Below are 8,928 nucleotides of genomic sequence, written 5' to 3'. Positions count from 1 at the left end.
CCCCATTAGACCTCACAATGGAGCCTAATCTTGGGCATATTTATATTCTTAATTACTACGAATTACCGGAATTTAACTTGAGTTTTAAGAACATTCACTATTCTAATTGATATATTTTGACTTAGAATTAAGATGATTGCACACTAACATACATGATTAGCTATTTTCAGGGTTCCTAAAAGAGATGTAGGCGTATAATAGGAGCAAAGAAAACAGGGACAACAAAATCGCATGAGGAGAAGGCCTGACGTAGCGCCCCAGCACACCAAGCACGATGGCGGTGCAGGGCACCAACCTAAGATCGATTGGGACTTTTTTTGGCACAGTGGTGGCGCAGGGATCCAGCCTTGTGTCACTTGGAGGCCATTCCAAGCGCAAACCACATGAACTACCCCAACTTCCATCTGACTTTCCAGGTGAAGTTTAATTGAATTAGGATTCCTACTTGGGTTAGAATTGGAAATTATTTTCCTAAAATCTATAAATAGGACCTTAGGGCTATTTTTGTAGGGTTCGACTTCTTTTGTGTATGTAAGATAAAGGATAAACAATTCGTCTTAGGTTTCAATTCTCTACTCTTTATTTAATTTCAAATTGTATGAAAATAATTGTTTTGATTCGTTGAATATTATGAGTGGCTAAAAGCCTTTGTTCTGGGGTTGTAGCTCTGGGTAATTGTTGAACATCAATTGTTTTTGAATTAATGTTAGTTATCACTTAAATTACTTTTGTATTCTTGTTTTAGTATTTCATGATTGGCCACCATAGAAATAAACATATTGTCTATTCTTGAACTCGACAAATGAAGAGGTAGATAGATCAAATAATACAAAGAGTTCGATCTCTCTTACATATCACTTGTTCATATTCGTGTTCAAGATTGACACCCGGATGAACACCGAGCTTGGTTATGAAATAAGATGAAATAGAAATGCTTGCCAATTGAGTCTGTCAATCCTCACTCAACGATGTAGTTAGACAGTCAATTGGAGTAGGCGATTAGATGTCAGGAGATCATGATAAAAATTAACCTTGTAAATCAGTAATTTGATAACCTTAGTTAATTCATTACATGAGATGTGATACATGAACCCCTATGCAAGTTGCAGCCCTAGAATTTTCCCTTAATTTTTCAAATCATCAAAATTGAAGTCGTCGTTGTTAGTTACTTTAAATAATTTAATTGTTCGCATTAGTAGTAAAAAATCAGAATCTCTTGAAAATACTTTCTTTAAATTGTGGAATAAATATAGTTAATATAAATTGATCATAAGTCCCTTGGGTTTGACAACTTGGTTCTAAAATGAACTATATTACTTGCGCGACCACATACACTTCCGTGTGTAATTGGGAGAACCAAGTTTTTGGCGCCACTGTCAAGGACTTTAGAATTAATTTATATCTAATTCTCTTAAGTCTACTACTTGATTATTCAAGTGTTAGTAACTTGACCTTAGTTGTTCTGTATTGCAAGCACTTAGAGCTAAATTCTAGATCGAAAAGGAGATCTTGGGGAACCAGACGACAAACCTCAAAAAGATCTCTTCGTCAATGAAGAAAGTTGGCGGGCCTAGGATAACATTAGGAATTAGGACTATCTAGGAGTGTGGAGATTGGAAATCAATGTCATATAGGGGTAATTGTGATGAACATTCATGAATAGGCTAATTCATCTTTATTGACGCTAATCATCTTTCGATCTCAAAGCATCTATGCATAAAATTTCCTTTCGGTCTCAACTAATTGCCAATCTAAAAAAACCCAATGCCTTGCTCTATTCTCTCCTTCGATGTAGAAATATGACAAATAGATCCAACTCCTAACTTCTATTTTCAAGCAAGTTATAGACATCAAACCTAAATTGTTAGTATTGGACTAATTACCCACTCCAATCAATTTCTTTCGAGTATCGACTAGAGATTGGAAGTAGAAATTAAGTTTGCATTCTTAACCCATAAATTAACGCCATTATAATTAGACCAAATTCACGTATAAATAACAACAAAACAGAGCATATCACAATATCCACTACATTAAATCAATACCCAACCCCATAATTGCACCCCCTAGATCTTGGGGTTTTAGCAACCCATCACAAAAGTAAAGAGATTATATCTAACATGAAAGCAGGCATGTATAACATGAAATTAAGAAATTACAAGTAAACCCCTTTGGATTCAACTTCAATTTGTCAATTTCAAGCACAAAAGTTGAAAATCTCCAAAAGTTAGAAAGTGTGCTTCACAAAGGTAAAATGTTCTTTTACTAAAATCTAAAAGTATTTTTCCTATTCATAACTCTAATTGTAACACCCCGTATGCTAGAAAGACCAGATTGGAGAAAAATCAGAAGTTGCAGGTGCCACCAACGGCATTACCTACGGACAGTAGGGTGACCTATGGATCGTAGGTTGGGTATGCGGTTGGCCACCTACAGCTCCCTTCCTAGAATCCCAGAATTTTTTAGCCAAGTCTTGACCCACACCAGGACCTATGGACCGTAGGTGGGACCAAGGTCCGTGGACCAGGTCCATGGTTCAAACTTTCCAGAACCCCAGGAAAATTCAACTAAGTCCAAAACCACGCCAGGACCTATGGACCGTAGGTGGGACTACGGTATGTGGACCATGTTCATGGTTCAGACTCCCCAGATCCCAGCCTCTAAAGCCAGTCGACGACTGACCAGGACGAACCGTAAGTGGGACCATGTCCGTCGGTTGGCCCCGATAGCTTTTAAGTCAGGGTCGTTTTGGTCATTTCCCTATGCGTTGGACACCTAAACTACGTCATTTAACCCTTAAACTATGTTGTTTTAGCCTAGTAACTTAATTAGAAATTACCCTAGTCAACTCATTCTCCAAAATTCATCCAAGTTAAACGAAAAGAAGGAGAAAAATTTGACCAACCCTCTCCAAGAATGCAGCAAGGTTTTCTCCGGTTCCAGCCCCGAAATCGAAAGATTTCTCCGTGAAATTTGTCACCAGGTATGTGGAATTACACTAGTGGGTTCCTTTCATCCACTAGGTCCCTAGAATTCAGTCAGATTCTTGATTCTCTATATCATATTTAGACCTAGGGTTTCTAGAAGTTCATATTTATGTTGTGATTCAGCTGTTAGACTAATCCAAATCAGATTATCATGTTTTTGAGGAATTATTGCTTAGTTCTTGCATGTAACTCAGAACCCTAGTTGTGTAGATTCGTTTACTTCATGAATTACACTTGCTAGGTCAGTTTATTCAGACATACATACCCCAGTTAAGAATGTTTCATTATCAGTATATTAATGTTGCATTTTCCATTAACATGTCGGTATTTTGAGCTATTTAGTATTTCAGAAATTCAGTGATAATGTGTTATTTACATAATCAGTTAAGAGTAAGCTTAATATCGAGTGGACTAAGGGTCAATCACCCTCATAGTCCCAGAACTATGTGCCCTCGTAGGATAAGTCCCTTTTGTGGGCAACATATTTAGTGATTACGCTAGTCATGCCTTTATACCCCTGGCAAGGTATATTGGGTCCTCTCGATGGGGTCATACATCGGACTCCACTGATAACTCTCGTGGTTTTATGTCGGTTAACAGTAACTCCCACAATCAGATTCTAGTGAATTGACCAGGTTATGAGTTATAGTTCAGTATTCAGTCTTAGCATGTCATGTACTTGGTCATTGCATCCAGTTAGCTCACTATTCAGTATATTTCAATATTTACATCATGTTCAGATTATATCTTTGCTCTTATTGCTTTGTTCAGTTATATATATGTTGTTCAGCTTTATCCTATCCTGCATGCTCAGTACCTTTCAAGTACTGACGCATACTCTGCGCTACATTTTCTCGTGATGTAGGTTCAGGTCCTCAACATTTAGATCACGCATAGATCGGTTCCCAATCTCTAGTTCAGCAGTATCAGTGGTGAGTCCTCACTCTTCGAGGATGATTGACATGTGTTTTATCCAGTTATTCTTATTTTAGTTTCAGTTTTTGCTAGAAGTTAGTTGGGGCATGTCCCAGCAGCTCTAGTCAGATAGAGGCTTTTATTCACACATAGCTAGATTCAATTTTAGTTTGAGTTTGATCTTTTAGTTGTCATTAAACTCAGTTTTATATATTTAGACTTAGAATAGGTATTCCCCATCATTTCACTTTATGTCATGTTTTAAGCTTCCGTACATAATTTTCTCATTTTAGTTATCTTAGTATGCTTATGATATACCAATAAAGTTAGCTTGGGGTCACTCGTGATCCTAAGTCCCGTGTTTACATCCAAGGGTAGCCTCGGGGGGTGACACTAATCCACTCAATATATACTTTCTCTCTCCTTTGGACTATTTATAATTTCCCAAAATTAGGCCCAAAACCCAATATGTGACCCATTCAGGGACATTAGTTGGGATCACCAAGCTCGTTCGCCAAATCACCTCTTGCTCCTCAACTCGCATTTTCATACTCTAGCTTCAAGTTTTTGAACCTCAGCTATCGAACTCATTTGAGCCAGCCTTTCACAATCGGAAAATCATCGAGTCCCACCTTTGTTTGCCTTTCGACCATTCGGTCTTTCTTTTTACACTATCATTTTCGGTGATGTTAAGAAAAACCACCTTTCTCATTTGGCACATCGCCCTCTTTAATGGAGTTCTTCGACCTAGTTCGATAAACACAAGTGATATGCACTATTATTTTTGGCGAGGTCGTGCTCATTAGGTGATCTGCCCTTCTAGTTTGGCGATTAATAATGTATAGTTTGGACATCGTTTTGCATTTTTTGCCATTCTTTCAAACATCACTCCTTGACTTGTCCATTTGTCTTCATGTATTTAGATCATCAATGTATCATCAGAATAGGACAGAATTAGGCATTGAAGACACTAAATATTGAGTTAAATAAACCTCAAATAAGTGCAAATCTACCACTTATCACCCTAACCATCCAAACCCATCAAAGTCGGCCCCTTGGCATTGTGAGAATTTTAATGCTCGCATGGAAGTGCCTGAAGCTCAATAGACTTTATCGCAACTAAGCTACATTTGGATTGTCACAGTGACCGGCACATTGTAGAAAAGAAGATCATAATTTGGGCGACCGACACATTGTGGAGAAGATGATCGCAACTATCCAACTCCTTCATTTTCTTTCCTAATTTGTTTTTATTTGGACTCAGGCTTTGGGCCTTCTTTGTTCGTTTGGTTTCTTATCAAATAAAATGGGCTAGCCCATAGTTGGATTAAAAAAATCGCTACTAAGGTAGGTTTTTGAAAACTGATATTGCCCATCTCTATGTAAGTAATTGGCCAAATTTGATCCTTCATTTAGTATAAGGTGGTAGAAAAAAATAAGTCAATTAAAGAAAGAGAACAAAAGTTCAAAACTCTTCGTTCTCTCTCGCTCAAAAATTTTATAGGCTAAGAGATGGATTGTGAGAAAACTAGTAATGTAGATATTCCTTCACCCTATGTTGGCCTCAGAATTCTCTTGGTTGGTCATAATACAACTTCTTTATCAAATGTAGCAGCAATTCTTGAAAACATTCTTTTAAAGGTAAATTAATATATATATATATATATATTAGTTTTCTCTCGTATGTGTTGAGCTTTTTCCCCAATTTTTGTTGGATCTTATTAGTAAAATTTATACTTATAGTTTATATTTAAGAAGTGAATTTATGTAAAATTGATAATTGATGTTTGTTATTTTATGATAACTGAAATTTATATTTTGAATTAAATTTATTGGGAGTAGATCTAACTGTTGAAATTTGAAGAAAAAAACTAATTTATTTTATTGGCAAAAACAAATCAGATGCACATGACTTTTAGTCAATTTTAACATGTGTTTCAGTCATGTATGGCTTAGTGTAGGTATAGATTAATAAATTACAATAGTGTTGAATGAATTTGTTAGATTGCTGTTGTTGTAATAAATTAATGGTTGAAACTTTTTATTTGTGATGCTTGAGAACATAACGAATGGATATGACATAGTAAACTTATGTCGTTAAATTATATGTAATGAATGTTTGAGAACATAAGCTATTTCTAAATTTTTAATTTAAACTGTCTAACATGAACAATTTATCATTTGCTTAAATGTTGAAACAGAGCATGTTATAGTTTAAATATAAAAAAAAAACAAATTACCGTCAAGTGTAAAACATTATCGATATATTAAACCTTATGAAAATACATCCTCAAATTTATCAACACGCTAGATGAGTTGTTTATTAAATGGAAAAGAATCAGTTTGATTCTTAAGCAACAAGATTAAATTAATTAATTTATCAAAGACTTGAAAGATATTAGTAACCAAGTATCAATCAATTATCCCTTTCTATACTTCTAATGTAATATTATTAGTCATGTCATACTACCTTTATTCGTTTAATAACATAAAGAAATAGGAAGGTATGACACTAATTATTATGAAAGTATTCCAAAATATACAAAACTTTTTGTGATATTTTCTGAGTTTGATTATTGTTTATAGTAACTGCAATCCAACAAGCAATTATAGCTCTATCCATTCTCCGGGAACAGATTGACCAATTCGACTTGGTCATGGTGGATGTTGACACTTGAAATGGACTTCCTTGATTTCATCAAGTCCACTCAACTCATCAAAGAGAAACCTATTATTTGTAAGACCATTTTCTCTAAATCTTAATTATTTTATGTGGTTTAGTGTGTACTATTCAATAATTCAAAGGTGTATTTAAACGTGTTAATATCACACATCATAATTGAACTTTATCTATCATAATAATAATATCAAAAAATTAACTTCTAACCCATGAATGTTACTTGTAGTTTCTATATATATTATTATTTTGGTCAAATTCTATATTTATATATGTTTCTTTAAATGTGGTGTATATATTTATGAATATTTAAGTTCTCTCAACAATTATGTATACCTCATTAAATGATTTATTCTGCTTCTTTATTTTTGGTTTAGTGATATCTCCGGAGGTGACGATAGAAATAATAAAAGAAGCAACAACACAAGGGGTATGCTTCATTTTTAAGAAGTTGTCCATGTCATCAATGAAACTCAAGGATGTATGGAAGCATGTCTGTTACTACAATAACAAAGGAAATAAAAAATCACAATACTACTAGGCTAATCAAGTTTATGCAATGGAAAACACATCTTGTCCCAAGAAACTGCAAGACAAAAAGAGAAAAAGTATAGCAAATTGCTCTGAGACTTATCAAGATCAAGCAATAGATTCTTTAATAGAAAATGATGACGCAAAGGGTCTAAGAGAAAGAGAAGTACTAATGAGGAGGCACAAATTAAAAGTAGTGGTACTTCAGAAAAAGAGGAGGATCATTCTATGCTTTCGAAAATAACTACAGAAAGACCATAAAAGAAAAGACGACGCCTCCAATGGACACCAGATATTGATAGGAAACTAGACGAGGTTGTTCGCAAGTTATGAGAAAAAGGTAAGTGTTTAAAGAATTAGTTTTATCCCAATTGATAGAAGTCGAAAAACCAAGAACGTTGGTTAAGGAAAATGTTAATTAGACATTTTTTGAATGTTCACAATTTTACTACTGAATTCTCATTATTTCTATTACCATGTTTTCTTAGCTGTCCTAAAAATGTTTTGGAGAGGATGTGTGTCACAACACGATTTTTTGAGTCATGATAACACCTACTATATGCCAGTAGGTAAGTTAACCCGTACCTAGTACGTAAAGTAGTGTGTATGAGAGTAGAACTAAACAGAAATAACACTAAAAAATAACATAAGACAAAACAAAAGCAAGCTAAAATTTATACAATGGAATCCGTCCTAAAACATGAAATAGACACAAATACAAGTCCAAAAAGTGGACCACAACAAGCCCTTTCAGAGGCAAAAGACTAGCTACATGTATAAAAAAGGATATAAATTGATCCAAGACGTCAAGTGGTCACCCTCATCTTCAATCCTCAAAAGCTGCAAAAGATGGCATGAACGATCAACGCTAGTAGCTTATACTAGGACCTACATCATGAAAAAGATGTCGAGTGTAGCATGAGTACCAAAACAAAGGTACATAGTAAGAATCATAGGTTGACTGAGTGAAAAGGTAAAAGCAATCTGAAAAAGATAGAATCTACATACAAACATATGGCAAAGCAGTTATGAAAGAAAGCACACGAGCATACCAAAATTAAATCTAAGTAAACCTAAACTAAACCTAACTGGACCCATAAACATGTAAGGTACATTCGTGCACAAGTTTAAATAAAATCCGAACGGACCCCTGTAAGCCCAACAGGTACACAGAAAAGCTAAGTCTACTAGAGAAGAGTACCACGAATCAAAAGTCGAGCTCTCAACCCAAGTAACTGTCATATACTCCAAACCCTCCTAGCAAGAGTGACAATCAATCTAGGCCACCCAACCAGCCAGTCTAATCATAGCCCAGCTAGCAAGAGTGATCTGGGGTGTGTCGACTCCAAAGAGGATCTCAGATATCAAGGCCGCCTAGCCAGCCAGTCCACTCTTAAGGGCATAAGGCGCCCTGCTAGCAAGAGTGATATGGGGCATGTGGAATCTGAAGAGGATCTTAAGTAGGTTCCAAGCCACATGGATTGACATCCACTCACAAGGATTCACAAAAGGCCGCAAGCATGAAACACTCAAATCCTAAGAAAAAACACAACCTTCGATAATGCATCAGAGCCTCAAAGATAGGGAGAGAAGGTAGAAAGTTTACAAAGCTGCAAAAATATATAGGCTAAGGCTCAAAATACCATACCGATGCATGTTTTTCCAACATAAAAGGATCTAGTCCATCTGAAATGACGTCGGACATGAAAACAAAGCTAGAAGGCTCGCGATTCTTAAAAAACACTTGTCTATCCTACACTAAGGCCGAACATGATCCAAATAACAAGTAAAAATGCAAGTAGTACACATCAACATGCA

The 8,928-nt window shown here is 35.5% G+C and overlaps 1 pseudogene; it reads left to right on the top strand.

Moving 5' to 3' along the window:
• Nucleotides 1-274: 274 nt before the first annotated feature.
• On the top strand, nucleotides 275-7,470 carry LOC125837702 (uncharacterized; annotated as a pseudogene).
• Nucleotides 7,471-8,928: the final 1,458 nt, after the last annotated feature.

The sequence above is a fragment of the Solanum verrucosum genome, unplaced genomic scaffold (genome assembly GCF_900185275.1).
Source record: "Solanum verrucosum unplaced genomic scaffold, falcon-dt-bn FXZP01000133.1, whole genome shotgun sequence".
Lineage (NCBI taxonomy): Eukaryota > Viridiplantae > Streptophyta > Magnoliopsida > Solanales > Solanaceae > Solanum > Solanum verrucosum.
Note: the sequence above shows the minus strand (reverse complement) of the source record. Positions and strands in the feature narration are given on the sequence as shown.